Source organism: Sceloporus occidentalis, unplaced genomic scaffold (genome assembly GCF_023333645.1).
Source record: "Sceloporus occidentalis isolate IW3139 unplaced genomic scaffold, rSceOcc1.0.p SCAF_6, whole genome shotgun sequence".
In the NCBI taxonomy this organism is placed as follows: Eukaryota; Metazoa; Chordata; class Lepidosauria; order Squamata; family Phrynosomatidae; genus Sceloporus; species Sceloporus occidentalis.
In genome coordinates this window covers 53,347,850-53,375,845 of record NW_028316986.1, presented here as the reverse complement: position 1 = coordinate 53,375,845, position 27,996 = coordinate 53,347,850, and the positions used below count along the sequence as shown (strand labels likewise).

Here is a 27,996-nt window from a genome sequence, read left to right as displayed (position 1 = left end):
TACTTGTTGCATCATTTGGTTTTACATTGCTTTTTAATTCCCTTTTTTTCATAAGAAACATCCATCTAAACAGTGAGAAAATGGTCTAAATTTGTTAGGGGAAATCTCCTCAAAAATGCCAAAGAAAGCTGTTTTAACGTCAGAAAAGTGGCACAAAATGTCACAAAAGTGATAAGAAAAAGTTTGGATAAATGCTATTATATAGAAATGTAACATGTAACAGATCATGTTGTTAATTGTAGTGTGTTACTTCCAAGTTTGAAGGCAGCAAATATCTTGGACTGGTCGTGTTAATTACAATGTTCATAGACTGCATATTTCCATCATTCCTCTCACACCCCTGCAGTAGTAACATGCTCATACAATGATGAAGAAGGAAAGTGGAATGTGATGAAGCTGCGCTAGTGATCATTCTTGCTGATATTGCAATGCAGTTACTCTCTGTTTTCCCACTCCATACTAATTTGGTATATGCCTCTGCTTGCTGTTGTATATATGACAAGCAGTATAATGCCAGGTATAGCATCACTACACCATCACTATGTCAATTAGCATACTCCAGTAATACTTGTTTCCTTGAAGTTGGCATAAAGAAAGCAGACACAAATATTAATAAGGCACTAAGTTATCATCAAACAGTTATCTTCTTTTTTCAAAATTCCTGTGCCAAATGCAAACTGCTGACATCAAAAACAGGCTGCTCAACAATAATCTGAAGTGATTAACATGTAGGAATTTTTTTTCCCTTGCACAATGCTGCCTCCAACACTGCAAGCAGGGGTGCAGAAACATATCCAGCCTAAGGGCCAAATTGATTCCAGGCCAGCATATTGAGAGGAATGCTAGCAGTACATCAAGACACATCTCTGCAAGCATGAAACCTCCACAGAAGTACCCAGACCCCATCCACTAACATATATAGATCCAAACACACACCTTGCCACTACAATCGGGGGGCAGATTGGTTCCTGAGGAGACTCGGAGGGGCATACTCTCACCTTTAAAAAAATAAAATAAAATATTATCCCCAAAATACCCCCCAACTATTTGAAGTGAGTGGGAGCACTTTCACCATGATGATCCTCCTCAAGTTGTTTTACAGATTTGCAAAAATACAAATTCTCATTTGGAAGAGGGGATCCAAAAAACAACATTATGAGGATTAAGCATACTCAGTGGTCACACAATGCTGACTGACAGGAAAGGCAGAAGAAAAGAGAGGAGTATAGAATCATAGAATCATAGAATCGTAGAGTTGGAAGAGACCACTAGGGCCATCCAGTCCAACCCCCTGCCATGCAGGAAATCCAAATCAAAGCATCCCTGACAGATGGCCATCCAGCCTCTGTTTAAAGACCTCCAAGGAAGGAGACTCTATCACCTTCCGAGGAAGTGCATTCCACTGTCGAACAGCCCTTACTGTCAGGAAGTTCCTCCTAATGTTCAGGTGGAATCTCTTTTCCTGTAGCTTGCATCCATTGTTCCGGGTCCTGTTCTCTGGAGCAGCAGAAAACAAGCTTGCTCCCTCTTCAATATGACATCCTTTCAAATATTTAAACAGGGCTATCATATCACCTCTTAACCTTCTTTTCTCCAGGCTAAACATCCCCAGCTCCCTAAGTCATTCCTCATAGGGCATGGTTTCCAGACCCTTCACCATTTTAGAGTAGAGTGGATCTGAAACTGGAGGACATGACTGGCTGTCTGAAACTACACATGACTGGTACCTGAAACTACACAAAACCTTTTCTTGTGGTTCCTGTTTGTGACACTCTAGGAACAAATTACACGGATATACACTGCTTGGGAGATTCCTAATTGTCTGTCCCACTGTTGATGAAGACAGAGAGCTAGATTCTATGGGACTTCAACTTGACTCAGGCTGTTCGTAAATCAGCATTTTGGAAGTGATGTTTATCTTTTACCAACAGATCTACAGTCATACACTAAAGACTGATCCAAGTGGTGGGAGGAAGTTTCACCTTGCAAGAGTCAAGACTTGTGAATAAACGTTCTCTCACACTGCCTCAGTTCTTCTCAGATACCCCCTGTAATAGCATTAGGGGTGGACATTTTCACATGAATGACTTGTAGAATCAATCATTGATTTTGCAGGTTATGCTGTATGCAAGGCACTTTGTTCAGTGGCCATGACATAGGTGAGCAGATATCATGATCAGTACCAGCCCAAGGCATATTGCTGCACTGGTTTCATCCACAAAAGCAAACCTGAGTAGAAGCTGAATCTTACTTCAAGAGGGGTGACAGTGTGTGTCCCCACCACCACCACCACCACAACTGAAGGCAAAAAAACAGTTTAGGGGGAACAGAACAGAACACAGAGATGAATGGCCAGGGACTACTGTGACTGCCCCCTCCAGAATCATTCTGTATGAGTAGGGATGCCATATCCTGCCTGTAGGCGGGGCAATCCCGCTTTGGGCAGTGCCGTCCCAGTCCCGGTCCGGTTTGGCGCCAAGACCGGGACGGCACCACCCGCGGCCACTTCCGCCCCCGCGTGCGCCGCAGGGTCCTCCAAGGCCTTGCTGAGGCCTGGGAGCGCTCTCTGCGGTCGGAGCTCCGGCTGCGGAGACGCTCCCTCCCAGGCCACAGCGAGGCCTTGAAGGAGGAGGAGGCCGCTTGGCACCGCGGCAATCGCCGCGATGCCAAGCGGCCCCCGCACCCCTTCCCGGCCTGGGAGCAGGCCTAGGCTTCCTCCCAAGCCGGGAGGATGAGGAGGCCGCTTGGCACCGCGGCGATTGCCATGATGCCAAGCGGCCCCCGCGCCCCTTCTCGGCCTGAGAGGAGGCCGAGGCTTCCTCCCAAGCTGGGGAGGAGGAGGAGGAGGACAAGGTTTAAAAATGTAGGACCTTTTTTTTTTAATTTCCTGGCCACAAAATTTAAAAAAAGTCCTACATTTTCAAACCTTGTCCTACATTTGTCCCGGTTTGGAGGTCCTCAGGTATGGCAACCCTATGTATGAGGCAATTGCCTCACTCAGCCTCATGGTAGGACTGCTTGTGATCAAGGGGTTGAATAATGCATGGCACAGCAAAAAGTAGTCATGGGTCATGTTCTACTTTTCTGGCTTTCTCGTTTCAGTCTTCTGATTCAACTTTTTTGAATCTTCCTCTGTCTCAAGGCAACCCATCACTGCCTGGAGCTATCAGGATCCTGACACATCAGCTCTTTCTCAGAGTCAAAAAGCTATTTAATGGTTTGGGAGTGGAGAAGATTACTTAAAACCAGCTACTTACATGATATTATGTAGCCTAGTTCCTTGCAAATTCACAGCACCTCCCACAGACTGTCTCACAGTGTGTGGGGTGGGGGTGCTGCCAGAATAGGGTCAGGGCTTTAAAGCACTCCTCCTTCTTCTCATGGCTTTGTCTGGGATCACTCCACATTTCTCTGGTACGTTATTGGCCACTGGGAGCTGATACCATTGCGGAGTCATTCAGATTGTTCCCTTCCAGGTTGTTAGAGCATAATGTACAATGCTGTGCTTGAGTGCCTGGGCTGCTCATAATCTGCCTTGCTTTTTTTAATTGCTTCTTCCCTGTTCTTTATATCTGTTGTCTTAATTTGCCAGAGAATTTTGGATCACTGAGCCAAGAAAACAGTTTCATAGAGGAGCCCAAAGAATGTGAAACAGTGGCAAAAAGCAAAAGATCTTTCTATATAATGTCCTATGGCTACATATACAGACAGACACTGTTTACATTAACCCTTTATACATGCTGCAGAATTTAAAAAGTGTTAGAAACAAGTGGCAAGATTACAGGAAATAATACATTACATCAGCACTCCCAGGCTTTTCTTGAAGTTCAAATCTATGTAGTTTTATGGCACATGCATTTTTAAGGTCGTATAATATGTTGTCCTGCTGCAGTCAAAGTGGATAATTTTGTTGCAAGGTGAGGGTAGGGATGGATTAGACTTGCCTTGAGTCCTGACTTTTCCCCAGAGCTCTGCTTATACACATTAAGATTTTTGTTTGGTGGGTATTTTTGGTTGTTTGATTTGGGTGCTGTTCTTTCCCTTTTTAGAGAGCTATATAAATACCTCAATGGTGGCATGACAAGAGAAGTAACACAAATGAGGAAAATAAAATAAACCATGAAAAAAATTAACAGCATGAGGCATATGGGAATGGAAGGGTTTTGTTGTTGTTGTTGATGGTCATAGTCCCTTGGGGTTAATATGCTAAGAGTACAAAATACAGTCTTTCTTCAATAGATGTGCTTTGAAAACAGAAGTCCAGGTGGGATGGCATTATATCTACACGCCTGAAATCATACATCATTGAAAGCTCTATATTTACTATACAATAAAAGATAGTGTCACAAAGTGGTTAAGAGTGGGAACTGTGAAAGAGGAACAACTTTGTTCAGAATTCAGCCACAAGTAGTTAGATTGCTTTAGGAATTCCTTAATTTTTCAATTGCAGTAGTGGGATTCTGTCCTTACAAAGTGATTGTAACTAAGTGATGAAATGATATATGTTTATAGTTTAAAACTCAATCTAAAGTGTACCATAGAAACAGAAAATGTTATCCAACAAATGAAGTGACTATGTATAAAACCAGAAGCTTGAAAGACCCCAAAAAACATTTACATAGAAATAAATTATATTTAAAACAGTGGGATTTACTTCCAAGGAAACCAACTAGCATGGAATGAATGTAAACCCGAAATGACCTGAATAATGGATTCACTTTGCCAAGAGCAATCTATGCTCTCCAGATATTGGACTACAATTCCCATCAGTCCTAACCAGCACAATCAAGAGTGACGGATGATGTGAGTTCCAGTCCAATGATATCTGGAGAACCACAGGTTGTTTATTTTTTGCCCCAAGCCACAGCATCACAACAGTTGACTTGCAAAACTATATTTTGTAGTTTGAAATAATAGTGCATATGGGAGAACTGCATAGGTACAAATATATTTTACAAAGAAAAGAAAAAGCAGCAATGGAATCAGGTACAACAGCTCTGTCATCATCACATTGCCACAAAGTTCCCAAATGTTTCTGTGTATAAACTGTGTCTTATTCTAGAACAATTGACCATAATGATCTACTGTTGAGTCTCCCAAATTGCATGTTTCTGGTTTATAATGTAAAACATGCCGTTAAATTTATTTCAGACACAATCCAGGATCAAAATATATTATTGGTGTCCTTTTCCCTTGTCTTACTGAATAGGGACATTGAGGTTTAGCCCTTGACTTCTTCAGGGTTCCTTGTGCCTTTCTCTTCCGGGCTATTATAAAAACTGTCTTCCTGGAAAGACAAATGCGTGAGCTCATAAAGATTTTTGAGAGTGAAAACATTTCCTTTTTGGAACAGATCACATCACACCAGGTATCAAGTGCTTCAAAGAGAGAAACACCAGAGTTCCTGAGAGAGACCTTCACCCCCATCTCAGATGGCAATGGGTCACCCCAGCAATATATTGCAATTTATTGCAGCAACAAATACACACATGTTCGCACACACGCACACACACATCCTTTAAAGCATTGTATTAATTTGCTGCATGGCTCTTATTCTTCAGGATGGTTTTCTTTCTCCTGTACTGGAAAAAAAATATGTATTCAGTTCAGTTCCTTCTCTTGTCACACTGCTAACTTAGAGCAGTTTTCTTTGGGGAAAATAGAGTTTAAAGGAGAAATCAGAACTGGACCCGATTAGTATTGTTCTCTTTTCCACTTTTACAAGTTTAATTTGTAAGCTCATACAAAAGTGATCACATTTATATTCTGCACAAGAAGTGAGCAATTTTTTGCCACTATAGGGATAAAAGAAGAGCATACAAGAAATCTATGAAAAACTAGAGAAAAGGACCTCATTTGAAGGTCTAGGTTTTAAATTCATATAGTTAAGATAATTTGCATGCCATACTGATCTTGGCTGATAAACATATTGCATTAATCTTAACCATATTTTCATGAACTTGATACTTTAAAATACAAATATAGTTTAATATTCTTTTTTAAAATTGCTGCATGTAGACATAGAATGCAATGCAAAATCACTAAAATTGCTGAAATTATAGTTTACTTTTGTGGGGTGTAGCTAATAACGTTAGCAAAAATGTGATACTAGGGATAAGCGGTACTATAAGGTTTGTGGCTGGCCACTTGCCAGCCCTTTTTTGAATCTTGTGATGGTAGCAGCACAGGTCTTGGGGCAAGTCTACAGATGGGCCCTGGGTTTTCCAGATTTGCAACAACCCTGGGCTTGTCGACATTATTACTAAGGACACTGAGGCAAATTGCAGCAAATTCGGCATAAGTGGCCACACACTCCACCATTCCAAAGTTGCTTCATAGTAAAATGGCAGTGCACAAGGCAATTTCCCCAAATCCCGTTCATGGCTGTAATATGCTTTATTTTTTTCCTATCCAATAAGCATGTAAGCATACACATTTCTGCAGATACAACCAAGCAGATATACTAGTATCCAATTATGTACACAAATGCATTTTTAAAATGGTGATCTAGCTGCTGAAACCTCCCAGTCTCCATGGAATTGTCACTTTCTGGCAAGAATTATGATGTCTCCAGCAGCCTTTTTCTACCCCGCTCCATCCACCACAAGTTCCTCCCTCTACTGCCAATGTGAATCTCCCAACCACACATCTGCTCATCTGAATTTTCCTGACAAATCCAGAGAAAACTAAGAACCTTTTTCCTGCAACCTCTCAGCTGCCTCAAAACCCCACACTCGTCACAAATAGGACAGAATGTTATATGGCAAATTCTAAGTGGGTGAGTGTGTAACCAGGTGGGGAGAAGAGGGAGGGTTGCTGGAAGAGGAAGAGCTGGCAAGGGAAGAGAGTGAGGAGCTGCTCAGAGAGCCAACGAGGAGATGGGAAACACCTGCTGGGGAGCCCAGGGAAGGGCAGGGCAGTGGGGGTGTAAGAAGGCAGGGAGAGGTGGCTGGGGGGAGGTGTGCTGGAAGATGGGGGTGTGGAGACATGGACACATGAGGAGCAGAGCAGGAAACTCATAGCCCAAAGAGGGAAGGGTGGTCAGCACCCCTTCAGCACGGAAGAAGCCAAATCTCCGTGGGACACCGGGAGACAGTCTTGCTGAGAAACCCTGCCTGGGCAGGTGATTGGGGGTAAAGAAAGACTATTGGTACCCCTTCCCCACAAGAGGGAACCCTGAGAACTTGGAGGGAACCTGGTGGGATGAGAAAGGGCAGTGCTGGGAGCACGGTCCTGGTCCAAAGACCCTAGAGAAGGCCGAAATGGAGCCAAGCGAGAAGGGTGGATGAAGGGCCTGAAAGTTAAAGTAGTACTTAGGCTGGTGGGAGTAAGGTAACTTCCCTCCGCTGTGCACTGCTTCGTTGGGGTTTGGACTATTTGTTTTCACGACACAGTTGCTATTCACTAGATCAAAGTTTGTTGCACCGCAGCACGTGTGTGGTGTTTATTGGAAACATGGAGGTGAGAAGTCCGACCGGAGCCCTGGGAGTACAAGCCCTGCCCACAGAGTGTTTTTAAATAGTGTAGGCAACACCATTGCCGTTATTTGCTACTTTGGCAAGTAGTGAGGGGCAACAATATTACTTTTTAAAAGCACTGCAGCAAGGCCCAGAATGTTACATTTATAGCCCAATAATTATTAGTTGGTTCCTGTTACTTGTTAGCATTTACTTCAGTTATGTAATGTAACCAGGGGAGGTGGTATTTTGTTTGGTTTTTAACTGGAATACAGAAGTTACCCTTCTGTTCCTTCTCTAGTGGCAATCAATTAGTTGCTGATTCTGTGGATTTGGAAGAAGGAACTAAGGCAGTTATTCAGATGTTTTTGTTTGTGTGACTATGCAAATAATCTCACTCATGCACTCTGTTTTTGTTGTTCATAGTAATTTTTTTATCAGAATCACATTCATGTGCATCTCTGCAAGTTCTGTTGCTCACACATATTAGCACTGTGCATAAAGATGGAGTCAATGATGCAGGTGTATTCAAAACATGTTTAAGGCATGCAGAGTTTTATCACAGTTTATCTCAGGTCTATTCTCATTGGTTATTCACACAGCTGACAATGTGAATCTTTTAAGAAAATCTGGGGGGTGGGGGGGACAAGATCGATTATCCTGTCTCAAGTGGGTTTTTGGCAGCCCCTCCAAAACTTACTCAGATGCATTCAAAATGCATGTGAACAACAAAGATTCAACCCACATTCTACCAGGATTATTTTCACCATATGAGTAACCCTTGAAACAGCAAAGGTTCGATCCAAGCTCAAACTCCACTCAACTGAAGCTTGCTGGGTGACCTTGGGACATCACTATCTTTCAGCTGACTTTTCTCACACCTGAGAATAAATGTGCTGGAGGAGAACCATCTGTCAGTCACCCTGAGTCCACTTGGTTTGAAAGGCACGATAAAAATAGCTTTAATAAATAAGCAAGTAGCTTGCCATAAATGTTTCTAACTTCCAAGAATCTGCCAGTGAATGAGTCATCAAAGTATTGTCCCCATTATTTTTATTATGCGTCCTCTGAAGCAGACCTAATGCTTTCTAGTGTCATTTTTAAAGTGTCGCTTCTCTGCTTGCAAGATCATCACTCTCAAAAATATGCATTATTGTGGAGCTGTTGTGTATACATGTGTGCATGCATTGTATAAAATTCTATGCTGATGTCATATCCTGTGCTGATGTCATTTAAAAATGAGAGCCATCTGGTGACTCTGGCAGGGAAGCTTTCCAGTTGCACTAAACTGAATGGCATACTATATCCGGAATCATTCTCCACAATATATTTATTTAGTGTCTTTCCAGCAAACACATCCATTGCCAATTTAGTCTTTTCAAGCACCCCAGGTGCACTGAAAAGAGCTATTAAAAAGTAATATACATTTGATGAAGTGGACTCTAGTATACATAACTTTATGCCATAATAAACTTGTTAAGTCTTTAAGATGCAACAAGACTTCCTTGTTTTCAAAGAAATTCCCTTCTGGAATTCCCTTCCCTCTGTCTTTCTATCAGTGAGCAAGTATCTTTTTCATTCTAACAAGCCTCTGAGAACTGACTTTTAAAAAAAGAAAGAAAAGAAAGTAGAAAAATAGAGTGGGTTTAGAGTTGGACTACAACTGTGGAGACAAGGGTTTGAATCTCTGCTCAACCATGGAAACCCACTGGGTGACCTTGGGCAAGTTGCACTTTCTCAGCCTCAGAGGAAGGCAGTGGCAAATTCCCTCTGAACAAACCTTGCCAAGAAAACGCCTACAATAGGTTCGCCTGAGGGGAACCATAAGTCATAAATAACTTGAAGGCACACAACAACCACAACTCACCAATAGGACGCCAATCTATATATTTTCAATTGTTTTTAATATTATTGACATTTTAATTACATTTTACTGTTAACCTTGTATTCTTTTATTTATATTGCATTTATTTTACTTTGTAAGCTATATTGAGTCCTCATTTTATGGTGGAAGGCAGGATATAGATGATGTGGTGGTGGTGGTGATCAGCACCAAAACTGCCCCCTCTGTAATACATTCTTCCTCTTCACTTTACAGTCAATCCCTATGGCAAACTTGCTCTATTCCTGTACTAAAGTGCAACAGTACATTTCTATGAGGCTTCTAACTTTCAAGGAGAATTCCCCCTTTTCAGAAGTGTAGCATTTTGATGTTTCTTTGAGTTCAATGTGATACTGGTTACAGAAGTGTAAGTGGCAAATTAGAACATCACATCAAAAGCAGCGATTAATGTGGGGCAGAGCTAAGTCCCACTACTAATTTGTAATGACATTTTAACAGCTATTTAATAACAATTTATTTTTAAGAAAGAGGCATGTGTCATTAGGCATACAAGAAATGTTCATCTCTCCCTATTAAGTAAATCTGCCTCAAGCATTACAAGAGGCAGGAGCAGGTATATTTCCTTATACCAGTAGACAAGTCCTTCAATACGTGGAGTTCAGTAAAATTTTAAAATATGCAATGCAAATATATACTAAAAAGGTACATTTGAATTGGTCTAGAAACTGTTCTGTTCTGAACTATGCAGTTACTAAAGAGTGCCTCTGTCTATAAGAAAAGTAGGGCGATGTGTGTGTGTTTTCACAGAATAACCAGAACTTTATTCTCGCACATCACCCAAAATTATGGACTAGCAGAACAGATTGTACCATTTAAAACCCAAGGTGTTGACTCAATGCTCCTTCATATAAACCTACAGATAGAAAACTCCACATAGCATGGCACATATGCTTGAGGTTTAGTTGCAGGAAGATTCTTATATGAGGGTGTATTTAAAGATGGCAGTTGCACCTGCACTCTGAACTGGTATGATCCTTTCTGCTGTAGCCATAGACTCACTCTTAGATGACTGGACCCAGGCCTGGCCAAGACACACACACAGCCCCAGCAATTACCACTGAATTTGCATTGCACTGCACTGAGAGCCCCCACTGAAGTCAGTAGAATTTATTCCTGTGTAAATTGTGCTGTAAAAATCTAGTGGCTAAGTATGGCCCTGTACAAACAGGCACCCAAGTATGTACTCTGTATGTACTAGGGTTGCCTGGGGGCATCTCTTTTAGAAGCCTGTAACCCTAGTACGTACAGAGTACATACAAAATGGCAGCGCCCTGTTCACATGGGCACCGCCATTTTTACATAATGGACGCCTAGCGTCTGCACGTTGTGGCGCCCAGGTGATGTTGCGAGTACACCAATGGCGCACTGCGGCGTCACTTGTGTGCTGCAAAAAGAAGCCGTTTTTTGCAGCTTCTTTTTCCACCGCCAGGAAGCCTCACCATTTGGAGGCCTTTTGGGGCAGTCTGTATCCTGCCTATGTTTGGGTTTTTACATCCATCCTCTCAACCACACCCCAATATGTCTTGTAGATTTAAGCCTGAAGGTATACATCTGATCTTTCTAAATTTCTATTTAAATTTACAGATGGATTATCCCAATAAAAGAAGCCTTGGTCCTGAGTTTTCAAAAACTGAGTAGGACAATTCATGACCAGGGCTCATTCATAGGCTTGCTAAGTGAACGTAATGGCAAATAACAACAATACTCATCTGAAAACTTGTTTTTGTCTTTATAGATACTCGAAGACAGCCAATTTATATTCAGAGCTGAACCACTACAACTGCTTCCTGTCCCTGGAAATAAAAGATAAAATAATAAAAGAGGCTGGTACTCAGTTAGTGAGTGGCATATGTGTACATCCTGCTATGCATGGGGGGGGGGGGGATTATTCACCATGGCACAACAGACTGTTCTGCTGACGGGAGTGAAAACAGAGTTGCACATAAGCAATGCTGTCCATTACATATTGTGATTGCACATTGCAAAACAACACCCAGTCACATGTGTTGCTCAATGTTATTCTGCATGGGAACTGCATAGTGCTGGTCTAGTGTATTTCTGCAAGCATTTATGCTAAACTGAGGGGATGCTCAATTGCAGCTTCTTGTTATTGTTGTTAACTGCCCTCGACCCAACCTTGATTCATGGCAACCCTGTGGATGAGAAATTGCTAAGATTCCCTGTCCTCCACTGCTCTGCTCAGGTCCTGCAGCCACATGCCCATGGCCTCTTTGATCGAATCCAACCATCCCGCCTGTGGCCTTCCTCTCTTTCTACTGTGCTCTACCTTTCCTAACTTTGTCTTTTCTAATATTTCATGCCCTCTCATGATGTGACCAAAGTATGACAACCTCAGTTTAGTTATCCTGGACTTCCAGGGAGAGCTTGGGCTTAATCTGTTCTAGAATCCATCTGTCCATGGTATTCTCAGTACCCTTCTCTAGTACCACAACTCAAATGACTTGATTTTCCTTCAGCTTTCTTCACTGTCAAGCTCTCAAATCCATACATGATGATGGGAAATGATGGCTTAGATCAGGGGTCGGCAACCCCCGGCCCGCAGGCCGCCACCGCCGCCGCCGCCTCCTGGGCCTCTGAGGGCTCCTCCTAGGGCCCACGCGGCCCCAGGCTTCTCCTTCTGAGGCCCCCTCAGAGGCCGGGAAGGAGCCGGTGGAGCCACCCGTGCGAGTGTCTTCCTCCTCCTTCCCGGCCTCTGAGGGCCTCGAGGCCCCTCAGAAGCCGGGAAGGAGCCGGCAGGGACGCCGACGCGGGTGTCCCCCTCCTCCTTCCTGGCCTCTGAGGGCCTCGAGGCCCCTCAGAAGCTGGGAAGGAGCCCTTGGTGTTCTCTGTGCAAAATCCCCTCTCAGCACCTTGTGCCTTTCTGGGTTGAGACAGTGTGCATGCTTTCTGCCTTTTATTTTGAATTGCATTTTAGTAGTTTCTATGCTTGGAATTATTATTATTATTATTATTATTATTATTTACTTGCCCTTGGTGTTCTTTGTGCAAAATCCCCTCTCAGCACCTTGTGCCTTTCTGGGTTGAGACAGTGTGCATGCTTTCTGCCTTTTATTTTGAATTGCATTTTAGTAGTTTCCATGCTTGGAACTATTATTATTATTATTATTATTATTATTATTATTATTTACTTGCCCTTGGTGTTCTTTGTGCAAAATCCCCTCTCAGCACCTTGTGCCTTTCTGGGTTGAGACAGTGTGCATGCTTTCTGCCTTTTAATTTGAATTGCATTTTAGTAGTTTCCATGCTTGGAACTATTATTATTATTATTTACTTGCCCTTGGTGTTCTTTGTGCAAAATCCCCTCTCAGCACCTTGTGCCTTTCTGGGTTGAGACAGTGTGCATGCTTTCTTCCTTTTTTTGAATTGCTTTGTAGTAGTTTCCATGCTTGGAACTATTATTATTATTATTATTATTATTATTATTATTATTATTATCATCATCATGTGGCCCTGCCCCTGGAGGGTGGAAGCTCCACCCCCATCATGTGGCCCCACCCCCGGAGGGTGGAAGCTCCACCCCCCAGTTGTCTGAGGGACAGCAACCCAGCCCCCAGCTCAAAAAGGTTGCCTACCCCTGGCTTAGATTATCCTCACTTTGGCGTTTAGAGTTATTTCTTTACAATTTAGGATCCAAAGTACAAATAGAGAATAGGTACCACTTCAGTGGGAAGGTAATAGCGTTCTGAGTAGTCATGCTGCCCACATGACTATTAAGTCATCTTTGACAATGCTGGTTCTTCAGCTTAGTAATGGGGATGAGCACTGTCCCTTACAGTTGGACACAACTAGACAATCTTGTCAAGGGAAAACCTTTACCTTTTACCAGTTCCTTCACATCTACCCTTCCTAATCCTAGTCTTCCTCTAATTTCTTGACTGCAGTCTCTATTTTGATCAATATTTGATCCAAGATATGAGAATTCTTTGACTATTTCAGTTTCCTCATTATCTTCTGGTATATCTTCCATGCTCATTATTTTTGTTTTCTTAATGTTTAGCATTAATTCTACCTTGGCACTTTCATCCTCAGCCTTGTTCAGTAATTGTTCCAGATCTTTGTTGGGTTTTGCCAGCAGTAGTGTGTCATTTGCATGTCTTAGGTTGTTAGTGTTCCTTCCTCTGATCTTCACTCCTCCTGCCTTTAAGTCTAATGAGGATATCACATGGAACGGGAGGCGCTCAGTTTCGAAAAAGAAGATTGTGAGGTCAATTCAAAAATTCACGCAATTACATGATTACTTATCACACCTTAAATTCATGGTAATGGCCTCCCCGAACACGACCCAGATTCTGTGCAAAGTAAGTCATCACTTCCGTGGGTTCTTGATTGCGAATTGGCACCCTTGTGCATGCTCAGTGAGACTCCAGATGACTGGAGCATAGCATATTTAGCAGAGGGAGAGAGAGGAGCCAAGGAACCCCACAATTAACAAAAGAGGTTGGAGGAGGGGTGGGAAGAATGGTTGAAAGAACATGCTCTAGTCACGTTAAAACGAGCATATATTCACTCTTGTCACATTAAAACGTGAATATAATGGTTATCCAATAGCTCCCGGTCCATGCCTCTTCATTAGCAGGCACCAGCCGCCCCGCCCCCACCCCCCAGCAATGCTGAAGGATAAGCAGAAGCAAAATTGAAGCAGAACTGCAGCATGGCTTCATGGGAAACCCCTCTTTCCAGATTGGGGGGGGGGGGGGGGAACCAGGACCAAAGGAGACATTCACATCACACCAAACAACAGCACACTGAGTGTGAAGTTGCCTAGGAATAGGGTTTGTAACTTCGCTAGTTCACCAAATTTACTTAGCTGTGGATTGATGTGTGATTGCGTTCGGAGTGCGTTTGGACTGCCAGCGATCATGTGTGGTAACCTTTCACGCAATAACGTGAATACGCATGATTGCGTTCAGGATGACACTGGATTATACTTCCAATTTCAGTCATGTGATATCCTCCTAAGCCTGCTCTGCCTATAATATTTTCTGCAAAACAGGTTGAATAGGGTGACAGTATGCCAGCCTTGCCTGACCTCTTGGCTGATTGGAAACCATAGCTGCTATGACAGCCCAAATCTACTGTCTGAGAGGGTCACCTCACTCACTGTTGCCTAGTCATAGGGCCAGGCCTAAATAGCTCTCTCAAGGGTGAGCCAGGATAGCTAGGTCTTTCAGAAGTAGGATGCCTCTGATACCAGTTGCTGAAGGCCAGGGAAGGCAACAGCAGAGAGGGACAATAACACCCAAAATCCACAAAATAGTGATGATTTTATTTGGTCAACTAAAGTACACAAAATACATGTTGAAAGCTTTTGAAGCTCCACTGGCTTCTTCATCAGGCAAAGATGTTAAAAATAATTCATACATATATATACAGTGGTACCCCGGGTTACGAAATTAATTCGTTCCGCCGCCGCTTTCGTAACCCGGAAACTTTCGCTAGCCGAAAAGCCCATAGGCGCTAATAGCGAAAGCCGCGATTCCGTGTGAAATCGCGCCGAAAAGCACCAAAAATTTTCTTCGTAACCCGGAATAACCTTCGTAACCCGGAACTATTTAATTGAATGGATTTTTTTCATAACCCGGAAATTTCGTAAGGCGGCGCATTCGTATCCCGGGGTACCACTGTATATATATTTCAAGGTGTCGTTGTGTTGTTCTCTGGAGAGATATCTATGCAAGCAGGTCCCTCCTCCTTCTGACCACATGACACTGGAAACAAAGGGGGGTTGCAATTAATTTCATGCCATGTTTAAGAGCTTCCTTTCAAAAATAGGACAGGCATGAGGGACCTGCGGTCTAATCTAGCAAAGCTCTGCTTACACTGACTGAAGCACCCTTTTGCCTCAATGGCAGCAAGTAATCTTTGCACATCTGCTCAAAAGGTAAAGCTGGACTCATTCCTAAGTGAGAATGCCACCCAAATTAAAGAGGATTATTTAGCCAGTGCTGAAAGCATGATTGGTTCCAGACTGGTTCCCTCACTAAGCTACCACTTCTCCCTAAACAGCTACCTTTTGGCAGAACCAGGCTGTGGCAGTCACCTGTGTCCCTTTAAAATGCTGAAGAGATGGTGTGAGTTGGGTGAAGGTCAATGGGAGGACCCATATTTTTAATTAAATTTAAAATTTTAACATTAAAACTTTTTTTAAATGTTTTTAAATTGTAAAAAATATATTCTTGTAATTTAAAGGTATAATTTTAATTTTGCTAGTTACATCACAACGATTACCATTGTATTTTGTGATATGGGGAATTACAATCATGAGTAAGATGGATACAAAAAACATTACTAAGGGCTCAGTATGGTGCTCTGGAGACCAGGGTTCGAATCCCTGCTCAGCCATGGAAACCTACCAGGTGATCTTGGGCAAGTTGCACTCTCTGAGCTTCAGAAAATCGCAATGGCAAACATACATCTGAAGAAACTTGCCAAGAAAACCATTATAAGGTTGCCATAAGTCGGAAAGGATTTCAGGGCACACAACAGCAACAACATGGTGTGGTATTGGAGGAGGTCAGTGTGCGTGGGGCGGGGTGACACCATGAGTTATCACACTGGGTGACACCAACCTGAGTGATGCCATTGCTTCGTGTTGTCCCATGTTTTCTGTGCTTCCAAGAGGAAAGGGCAATGAAATGATCATCGAAAGTGTGCCGGTCAGTGCCCCATGTCCCCTGAGGAAGATATGCAATGACCTCCTCCTAACTGAAGCAGGGTGACCCAATGTCCTCCTTTTCCAGGACATGTCCTACATTTCAACCTTTTGTCCAAAAGGAATTTAAAAATGTCCATCATTTTTGTGTACTGTATGCCTATAAAGCATGAATTTATGAATTTCTGTGAGAATTTTTAGTTGTTATTTGGCATGCCCTCCATTTTGAGGTGCCTTGTCCTCCTTTTCAATGAGGACATCTGGTCACCCTGTCATTACAGGGTGACCTGACATCCTCCTTTCCCAGGACATGTCCTACATTTCCACCTTCGATGCAGGAAGAATTCCAAAACTTCCTTCAATTTTTGAGCATGCCTACGAAGCAAGAATTGACATTTATGTGAGTACTATATATATAGCATCCTCCATTGCCCCTCTCTTTTGTGGTGGCTGGTCCTCCTTTGTGGTGAGGACATGTGGCCACCCTGTCCTCACAGGGTGACCATGAGTCCTCCTTTCCCAAGGCGTGTTCAAAATGTCCAAAAGCACCTGAGGAAGCAGTCTTTTAGGAAAGCTCCTGCTGCCCACTTCTTTCTTTCAGTGAGTCTCAAAGGGGCTACAAGAGCTCTCTAAGTAATCATAATAATACCCAAAAGCATCTGAGGAAGTGGACAGAAGTCTTGGAAAGCTCTTGCTGCCAACTTTTCTTTCAGTGAGTCTCAAAGGGGCTACAAGAGCTCTCAAAATAATAATAATAATAATAATAATAATAATAATACCACCCCCACCAAAAGCACCTGAGGAAGCAGGTCTTAGTTTAGGAAAATTGCTGCTGCCAAGGGGCTACAAGAAGAGCTCTCTCTCGACATACTTCGGTTTTTTGTACAAGCCTAGGAAGCATGAATTCACGAGTATTGTATTCGTTAAGGTTTTATTGTGTAGTGTCTTGCTTGGCGGTGAGGGGAAAAGGGGGAGGCTGAATGGAGGGCGAGGAAAGGAGGGAGAGGAGCTTCGCCTCCTTGGAGCCTCTCTCTCTCTCACCCTCCTCCATCCATCCCTGGAAAAGGGAGGGAAAGAGAAAGGCAGAGGGGAGGAAGGGAGGCAGAGGAGGAGGAGACAGCCTCCATTCGCTACGTGCAAACTAGAGAGTCCGCACTTGAGGCGAGGGGAAAGAGGGAGGCAGAAGGTGGGCGGGAAGAGGAGGGCAGAAAGGGAGGGAAGCAGCTCAGGCTGAGGAAGAAGATGCTGCTGCTGCAAAAAGGGTGGCGCCAGTCCCTCTGCTGCTACTCCAGACCTGAAGGGAGGCAGGTGGCAAAGCCTGCCTCAGTCCAGGGTGTCCCAAGTGACCCGTGGTGTCCCTAGGGTTAGTGACACACGTGTGCTAACTCATGGTGGCACTGTAACACACACACACCCATTGACCTCCTCCTCCTCCTCCTGTTCCCATTTCACAGCCCACAGCAGCCTTAGTCATGCTTTTTTTTTTTTTTTTTTTTGCACCAATCTGCCAAATAAGTATGTAGAGAGAGATGGCTTTTTGTGGGTTTTTCAGGCTAGGTGGCCATGTTCTAGAAGAGTTTATTCCTGACCCTTCCCCAGCAGCTGTGGCTGGCATCTTCAAATCATGCTGGCATGGAAGACAGTGATGTGTGTGTGTGTACATACACACACACACACATACTGTGTGACCCTGGGCTGGGAGGAGTGGTATCAGTGTTCACCTGTGCATTATTTTGTTGTCGAATGGCAAGGCCTCAGGGTGGGAAGATATGCAAGGAGGATTAGTGTCAGTTTAATTAGTGATCATTGTCTGATGGGAACCCCCCCCTCCACCACCACCACCACCCTGAGTGGTGTTCATTTGCCTTTTGCTGGCTCTTGATTTTAGTGTTTTTCAGGACTGGTAGCCAGACTAGGGATGTGGTGCCTTAAGACATCAGTTCTGATGATCAGAAGATCAGAAGGCTGGAAGTTCATGCAGCACTTGGGCCTCGAACAAGTGTATATGCCATTGGTGTGTAAGAATGTCATTTCCATACATGTTGGCCAGTTTCCAATGTCGTTGATCACTAATGACCATAGTTAAAACTCAATTTGCTACTTCATTTCTATACCAAAAAGATTTTGAATTTGAATTGACATCCTCACATACCTATGGCATATATATGTCTGTCCCTGGCTTCCACTCCACCAACTTATCAAATTTGCAGATGACACCAAACTGGGAGGAGTAGCTAATACCCCAGAGGACAGGATCAAAATTCAAAATGACCTGAATAGACTAGAAAGCTGGGCCAAATCTAACAATGAATTTCAACACGGAGAAATGTAAGGTACTGCACTTAGGGCAGAAAAATGAAATGCATAGATATAGGATGGGTGACACCTCACTGAACGAGACTACATGTGAAAGGAATCTGGGAGTCCAAGTAGACCACTAATTGAACATGAGTCAACAGTGCGATGCAGCAGCTAACAAGGCCAATGCAATTTTAGACTGCATCAATACAAGTATAGTGTCTAGATCAAGGGAAGTAATAGTGCCACTCTATTATGCTCTGGTCAGGCCCCACCTGGAATATTGTGTCCAGTTCTGGGCACCACAATTTAAAAAGGATGTGGTGAAACTGGAGCGACTAAAATGGTGAAGGGTCTGGAAACCATGCCCTATGAGGAACAACTTGGGGAGCTGGGGATGTTTAGCCTGGAGAAGGGAAGATTAAGAGGTGATATAATAGCCCTGTTTAAATACTTGAAGGGATGTCATATTGAGGAGGGAGCAAGCTTGTTTTCTGCTGCTTCAAAGGCTAGGACCCAGAGCAATGGATGCAAGCTACAGGGAAAGAGATTCCACCTCAACATTAGGAGGAACTTCCTGACAGTCAGTAAGGGCTGTTCAACAGTGGAACACTCTTCCTTGGAGTGTAGCGGAGTATCCTTCCTTAGAAGTCTTTAAGCAGAGGCTGGATGGCCATGATGGCCATCTGTCGGGGATGCTTTGACTGAGATTTCCTGCATGGCAGGGGGTTGACTGGATGGCCCTTGCAGTCTCTTCCAACTCTATGATTCTATGATTCTATGAAATGCATCTGAAGAAGTTGACTGAAGTCTACAAAAGCTCATGCTGCCAATTTCTTTCTTTCAGATAGTCTCAAGATCTCTCTACATACTTTTTGCACTAATGTTACTCATAAATTGTAATTCCCATATATCATTGGATGTAATGCTAATACAGTTGTCCCTCCACATTTGCGGATTTGACTTTTGTTGATTTGATTATTCACAGATTGTATTAGTATGTTCTCTCTAGAAATAATCTAGGTCCTCCAATGCAACTCAGTGGTCAACTTTAACCAAACGTTGCACTGAAGGACTTAGGGAGAACAATCCACTTGGCATTTGTAGCTTCTCCAGCACAGTTCTATGGTCAATGTCTGGCAGGTGTTCACCACAGAGTTGCACAGGAGGACCAGTATAAACATAGTGTTTTTGTTATTTGTGGTTTTTCCACTTTCACAGGGGTCCTGTGCCCCTAACCCTAGCAAATGTGGAGGGACCACTGTAGTTGTGACATAATCAACTACTGGAATTAAAATATACCTTCAAATTACAATATTGTATACACAACATAAATGTATTTATATATTGAAGATTTGGTTAGCATGTGATGTTTTTAAAGAAAATTGAAAAAAATATTTTTAAGAAAATTTTTAATTTAAAATTTTGACATTTGAAAATTTAATTTAAAAAAATTATAAGGTTCGCCTTTCTCCTCCCGCTGAGCTTCACCCACTCCCACCATCTCTTAAAGCATTTTAAAGGGAAGCAGATGAATGCCACAGCCCATTTCTGCTAAAAGGTAGGTGTTGGAGGAGTCGTGGTGTCACCCCTCTCTTAGGGTGTCACCTGGTACAGTCTGCACCCCCTGCTGATGCCACTGCAAGTGACTGGGGGGAGCAGGGGGGGGTGAACCATACCAGCTGACACCCTAAGGGGAGGGTGACACCACTGCTCCTCAAACAATTGCCTTTTGGCAGAAAGGGCTGTGGCATTCACCTGCTTCCTTTAAAATGCTTTAAGAGATAGTGGGAGTGGTGACATCAGCCCTAGTGACATCACTGCCAGGTGTTCTCCTCCTCACAAAAGGAGGACCAGGCACTGCAAAAAGGAGGACATTCTAGAAAAACATGGAGAACCTGACCAAATAATTCAAGGAAAATGCAGGGCATTCAAGAAAGATATAGGATATGACCAAATATTTTCAAGACAATTGTAGAGCATTCAAGAAAAATGTAGGCTATGACCAAATATTTCAATAAAATTGTAGGCTGCTCAAGAAAGATGTAGGATATGGCCAAATATTTCAATGAAATTGTTGGGTGTTCAAGAAAAATGTAGGATACGACCAAATAATTAGAGAAAAAGTCAAGAATAAAGGAGGACATGACCAAATCTAAGCTAAAAACATTCGTATAAATGTAAGTGCATACTTCTTAGTCATGCTCACAAGGGAGGACATTTTTAATTCCTGCAGGACAGAAGGTTGAAATAGAGGACATGTCTTGGAAGAAGAGGACTTCCAGTCACCCAGCACAGAAATGTAAATTCATGCTTCTTCAATTCAAATTCAAGTGTGACTTGCCCAAGGTCACCCAGTGAGTTTACAGGGCCAAGCAGAGATTTGAACTCTGGTCTCCTGAGTCATAGTCCTACTCTAAAACCACTACACCCTCCTCAAAGTCATGGCAATATGGATTTTAAAACATTTTTCCTTGCAGTTTTCCCTGAGCTTCCCAGATGTGTTGGACTACAGCTCCTGTGTGGCTGGGAATGAGGGGAGTTATAATCCAGCAGCTATAGAGGGGCCCAGTTGAGGGAAGGAGGGAGGGAGGATGATACAGAATATCAAACTGGAGGAACCTAGTCCTTATGGGATGTGGGAACTGAAAATGGAGGCTGGTGATGAAAAATCAAATTAGATGATCTGCTTAAAAGTAAAATGTTAATAAAGTGACATGGCAGATGGGAAGAGGTGGTCTATTTGGATTGTAAAAAGGGCTCAGAAAAACAATGATGAAGTTTTCTGCCCATGCTTTTCCTGATTGAAATCTTGTATCTTCGTCCCTGCAAATGTCAGAGATATTTACCCAGAGGAACAAAACAGGCAAGTACCAAATGGATGGAAAAGAAAAAGTTGACGCCTCTCTTCCTGCACTCCTGTTCTGTTGCCACTAACCTTTGAACAAAACATGGATTTCTCTGTAGGAGACCCTATTGTCTTACAGAATGGCTAAATACTCCAAAGGCACCCGATCCTTTATGATCTTGGAAGCTAAGCCCAGTCAGCCCTGCTTAGTACTTCTTTGGGAGATTGCCAATGAATACCAGGTGCTGTAGGTTATATTTCAGAGGAAAAAACTGTCAAACCTAACTCTGAATATTCCTTGCCTAGGAAAACCCTATGAAATTCGTGGGCCTGCCATAAATGACAGACAACATGAAGACGTGTACACATACACTGTCTTGCACCTCACTTCTAATTCAGTGTTATGAAAACAAATACAGTGCACCCACATCATATGCAGGCACGCTATACACAACTTTGAACATATGCAGAATGTCACGCTCCCTGTGAAGGACTCCGTGCGCAGTCTGGGGGTGCTTCTTGACTCGTCCCTTCACCTGACTGCTCAGGTGAATGCGACGGTCAAGAGCACCTGTCATCAGCTTCGGCTTATTCGCCAGCTGCGTCCATACCTGGCCCAGAGGGACCTTGAAACTGTGGTACACGCTCTGGTAACCTCGAGACTGGATTTCTGCAATGCACTCTACATGGGGCAACCCTTATACCAAACCCGAAAGCTACAAATGGTACAAAACATGGCAGCCAGGCTGGTTACTGGTACTTCCAGGGCCAGCCACATTACACCGGTGTTAAAAGATCTGCATTGGCTGCCGATTCGCTTCCGGGTGCAATATAAGGTGTTGGTGATGACCTATAAAGCCCTAAATGGCTTGGGCCCAGGATACCTGAAGGACCGCCTCTCCCCATACATTCCGTCCCGCACCCTCAGAACATCTGGGCAGCAACTACTTAGGGTTCCCGGGGCTAGGTTTGTCTCCACTACCAGGAAGACATTTTCCATCGCCGCCCCGGCCCTTTGGAACATGCTGCCCATAGAGCTCCGCTCAGCCACCTCCCTGGCCCAATTTAAAAGGGATTTGAAGACCTTCCTTTTTGGTAATGCATTCCCCGATTAGGATGTCCTATGGACCTCCTTCCTCTTCACTGGCAAGGGGACTGGCTAACTCGGGGCTTTTCTGTTTTTATTGTAATGATATTGATGTTTTTAATGTATTGTTTTTAAAGTGCTGTAAACCGCCCTGATCTGTGGAAGGGCAGTATATAAATAAAAATTTTATTTATTTTATTTATTATTAGAAAGCATGAATGGGGCGCATGCCCATGGCATGCGCACACCACCGCATGCATGAGCCCCATTCACATGTTTGAGCATGCACAGAATTCAGCTTATGTCAGGGGGTCCGGAACGGATCCCCTGTGTAAGCCGAGGGCACACTGTACAATAGGCCCTCCACATTTGCTGGGATTAGAGGCACAAGACCCCCACAAAAGTAGAAAGGCTGCAAATTTTTAAAAAATTACCAGAGACAACATGTCTCTGGGAATCTCTAGGTCTTCCAGTGCAACCCAGTGGTCAACCTCTACCAGAGATTGACCACAGAATCATGCTGGAGGAACTACAAATGCCTAGAGAAGTGCTTTCTCTAGGAATCTCTAAATCCTCTAGCACAACTCTACAGTCAACGTCCAGCAGAGTCATGCTGATGGACCTACAGATTCTTTGTTGTGTGCCATCAAGTCATTTCTGACTTACGGGGATCCTAAGGCAAAGCTATCACAGGTTTTCTTGCAAGATTTGTTCAGAAGGGGTTTTGCTAGTGCCTCCCTTTGAGGCTAAGAGAATATGACTTGCCAGTGGGTTTCCATGTCCGAGCAGGGATTTGAACACTAGTCTCCAAGGTCCTAGCCCAACATTCAAACCACTACACCATGGCTGGCTTTTAGAAAGGTCTAGAAAGAACATATTAATCAAATGCGCAAGCAGTCAAATCTGTAAAGTCATAAATGTGGAGGGCTAATTCTATTGAGTGCAGAATGATACTGTGTGTAGGAGTACTTCCAAGATATCCAGTGTGGCAGATTAACAGATATTGGAACAGGCACCAGAGACATCTGTTTGGCCTTTGCTTCCCAGTGCTTGTTCACAGTGTCTTTAGAAATGTGTGTCTTCCCTTTCCACTTCTATGTGCTTTCTGCAAGAACCCCCAGGGTAGAAATAGAAAAAAGCAACTGTCATGTAAAGTGTTTGTAGCTTTTATGAATTCTTAAATGTGGATATGGAAACTGTTCCATGTGAAAAACAGAATTAAACAGCTGAGTTGTTAGTAGTGTGTCTCTGTCATCCATACTGTTTCCTTGTAAGAATGTGGAATATCCAAGCTAGAGTATAGTCGAAGGCTTTCATGGTCAGCATCCATAGTTTTTTGTGGGTTTTTCAGGCTCTGTGGCCATGTTCCAGAAAAGTTTCTTCCTTTTCTAGGAAGAAACATTTCTGGAACATGGCCACATAGCCTGAAAAAAACACAAAAAACCAAGCTATAGTCATTCACGGTATCTCAGGACATCTGATCATTATGTGAACATTTACACAGGGGTAACATGCACCTTTTATACAGAGGTGTTCTTAGTATCAAGAACAGAGCATCATGTGACCTTCCACATGTTAGATTTCAGGCTCCCAGTAATCCTTATAATTAGCTATGCTGACTAGGGATGCATTAAGCCTGTATTCCAACATTATCTGGATGGCTGCCTGATTCCTACCTCTAGTACAGAAAATGAGTAAAATGTGTCCCTTTATTAGGTCACTTGATGACTAATGGCAACCCTCATGAATTTCAGTGGATTTTCTTAGGCAAGGAATACTAGTGATCATTTGCCATTTCCTTTTTCTGAAATATAACCTACAGCTCCTGGGTATTCTTTGCTAGTCCCCCATCCAAGTACTAACCAGGCTCAACCCCACTTAGCTTCAAATATCAAATAGGATCTGGTGTCTTTACCCTATACTCCCTAAATAATTTTTAGAGCAGAGCCACCTATATACTCTCTAAATAATTTTTAGAGCAAAACCTCTTTAGAATCATGTAACTGAAAGGGTCATCATGAGCCAGCTAGTCTAATCCCCTTCTTCCTAATCAGAATTTCCTGATCTAATATTGCTAACATGACTGACATTAGATGATGACATTCTAATCAGGAAGGATTATCCCTCTTTTTAAAAAATTATTGGAGAGGGGATTATCTTGAAAATATGTAGAGAAACACAAATCCACCGGTTCATAACACACATGAAGGTCAGGGAATGGAGTACTGAAAGTAATATGTGGTTAACTAGGTACATATTGCAGAAGTAAGAACTATCATATATGGCTGGTGCCACTGCCACCGCCACTGCTGCTGCCACCCCAGCTAAAAGAATTTTCTCAATTCTTTGTGACACCAATGAGATCAAGGCATGAGAAGGAAGGACACAAGTTCATGACATGCCTTTTTACTGGGTGAAAACGGTTGCCTGGCCTCAAAAAATGGAATAAATATTGTCTTGGTTTGGCAGAGCCTACATGTGTGTTTTCCCAAGCGCTTGTGGCTGTAAAATGTCCAGAATCTAAAATCTCTTCCTTCGTTCTAAATGCTTCTCCAGCTGTGAAGGACTGCAAGAGTGATGAGGAAAATGTCTTGAAGCACATAGCTTTTGTCTGACTTGTAAAACCTACTGGAAGCTTCAGAGTCACACGGGATAGAGGAAAGGTTTGGGATGTCATTAAAGAGAAGAACATTGGATTGTTGCATTTATAGTTTCCATTTGGGTTTTCTAATATTGATGGCCAAAAGTCTTGGGACTCCTCAGAGAAACTCTTATAGCCATCTACAGCTCTCAGCTGCTAAGATACTGATCTCTATACCAGCATAGTCCCCAGGAAAGGACTGAACTGTCCTGATATGACCCTGATGTTCTGGAACAAAATCTACTTGCTTGTTCTACTTCAATTTTTCTTGACATTTCCTTCTAACAACCAGACTTTTCACTCTTTTCATCCAAGACAAAATCAAATTCTTGGATTATAACTTTGGCTTGTAAGTAATAAAGGCATGTGTATACCTTCATCACTTCCATGACATCCTGATAACAGATATTCATAACAGTTCCAGTAGGAGGCCCACAGGTATGATATGTTTGGTTGACAGGCACAAGGAACAGTGATGGTCCCAGACTGCAGAAGTCCCTCTGTAGCCTTTTCTAAAACATGCAATGTCCATGCTGCTTGTTTTACATGTTTATTCCAGCTCGCTTTCCCCTTCGATGTAAAATGAATGAGCTTTCTAAAAGATTTGACATTCCTACCTGTGTAAGGATGCAATTGCTATTTTTAAGCCGATTTCCATTTTATAACTGAACTTCTGTGCTGATGTCTGCTTTTGTGAACTTTAGTGGTATCAGTTTTTATGTTTTAATTTATTGTTGTCACCCACTTTGTACAGACTAGTCTTATAAAGCAGCTTCTAAATGCTTTTATAAGCCAACCTATAAATATATAGGTAGCAAACTATCTTTGGAGTCCCTCTAGGACTAAAAGTAAAAAAGTATATATAGTTTTATAAAGTTTTATAATTAAAAGAGAATCTAATAGTCCATTTGGGCCATTTCATGTTTCCCATTGAGAAACATGGTCTCTCTTTTAAAAAATAAAATCCTGTAATTGATACAGTAGTTTAAACTGATCATCTGTCTGTCAATGCCATAAAAATCCACATGCTTGACCACAGAACCACCGAACTGAGACCAAAATAAAAACTGCAATAGCTTTCTGGACTTGATTTGTCAACTATTTCAAGTACTTCACAAGCAAACACTTCAAATTTCTCTTATTTTTTTTCCTCTCTAGAATGTACATTTATGAACTGATAGTTTTGATATTTACACTAGGTTAACAGCATAAACATTTTTACACAGATTCAGGACCAATCAGAAAACTTTGGGAGGTTTTTTTTTCTTTTGATTTGGTTTGGTTTTTTGGTGTTTTGCTTTCTTAGATAATTGCTGTGCTGGGGCCATTTGGTTAGAACTTGGTCTGAAACTACTTTTAAGGACTGTAGAAGGTATCCCTCAAATTTCTTTCATTCAAATGATAAGAAAATCATCTACATCATTTTGGACAATGCTGACTAAATTTACTAGTCCTTTCATATTCTCTAACTGTTACCTGTACTGTTATTTAATGTGCCTGTATGCCTGTCTATTGTGTTATACAAATCTGCATGCTTTGTCACGAATAGGTTATCTAATGAGACCAAAATGAAGATCATGATATGTTTGTGGACCTGTTTCATAAATTACTTTGAGTTCCTTCTGAATGAACACTTCAGATTTCTGGGTGTTTTCCTCCAGAATGCAAATTTCTAAACCAGTTTTGGCAAAGCCTGATATTTCCACTTGGACTGAATATTTCTGTGCAAGTTTGGGACCAGCTATTACAAGCATAACAATAAAACCTGTTGATTTCCACCCCCCAAAAAAAAAAATCCATGGAAATTAAATAATTAACAATTTTTCCAACAGAATGAACAGTACCACCAAAATAAATCCAATAGTACCAGGAAGCCAGCTAAAACAACTTCAATAAGTGTTTTAATCGCCCAGGAAAATAAAAAGGTTATTGTTTGCACCAAAAAGATACAAGGCATCATCTGGCAAGACTAATTTAGAGAAAAAGGGAAGACTATTTCAGAGTTTCATGGATTAATAGTTACAAATATAAACCATTGGTGGAAGTTACATTGCTTTTTACAGTCACCAGAGTAATATTGAACTTACCTCTTTTAATTGTCTTCTGCCATCTCCAGATCTTCATCAAGTCGAGTCACAGTATACCAAGGGGAGGTTCGGAGTGTGAAATATTCTTTGCCTGAGACTAGAGGAATTTTCTGGATCTATAAGAGCCCATTAACCCAGAATAGTCAAACAATGCTTCCTATTGGTTGCTTGAATTCGTTTTTACCAATCAGCAGCATCCGTTCTATGAACAAGTAATCTATCAAATGGAAAGGAATATACTGGGCAACTAAATTTGGCAATGATGGCTTACTCTATATCAACGTTTTATCAACCCTCAATTTCTCTTTGAGGTTAGTCATCATTTTGCCATCTTCTCACTAAGATTTCCACGCATTTCCTCTGTGATTCTACATATATGTATAGCGTTCTAACTCACTAGTACTTCACCTGACTGTACAAAAATGTCTATTATAGTAGCTGATTTATAAGGACTTCAGATTTTATCCTCCATCTCTCTACTAGAAACCATATCTTGACATTTCATATCTCTCAGTGGTTAACCAATGACAATCCAATAATTTTATGAAATAGCTGTTATATTCCAAAATCTAGAATTTATCTATTATTTTGATTTTTTTAAAAAAAAGAATACACAAAACATTTCTGCAGTCCTATGAAGTTCTTCTGAAATCCAATGTTTAGGGAGCAACGAGTTGTTGCTCTAAAAAGATGATTAATAGTCACTTGCTTTCTGGTTAATTGGTGGAGACAAGAACAGGAAGATGACATCGTGATATATGTGCAAGAGGGGCACAATCGCGCTAAAGATATGGAGCAGCCCACCCGCTAGACGTCGCTTGTCCTTTACAGGACTTTGAATCTTCCCACCCTCTCCATTTCCCCCTTTCTACCCTAGAACAAGCATCTAATGCAAGAAGAGCAGAGGAAGCTGAGCCCAGCTGCAAATCCAATCAGCATTGCCCTGGCAGGCAGACCTGCACAGCTGGGAACTGGAAATGCTCTTTTCCAGGCACAAATTGA

The 27,996-nt window shown here is 42.4% G+C and overlaps 1 long non-coding RNA gene across 1 annotated transcript in view; it reads right to left on the bottom strand.

Moving 5' to 3' along the window:
- LOC149310748 (uncharacterized) overlaps nt 1–27,219 on the bottom strand; it is a 126,401-nt gene extending 99,182 nt beyond the window's left edge. Inside the window, exon 1 of the long non-coding RNA XR_016281705.1 lies at nt 26,995–27,219. This is a non-coding gene — a long non-coding RNA (uncharacterized LOC149310748). The remainder of the gene's footprint in view (nt 1–26,994) is intronic.
- Between the last annotated feature and the right edge of the window lie 777 nt (nt 27,220–27,996).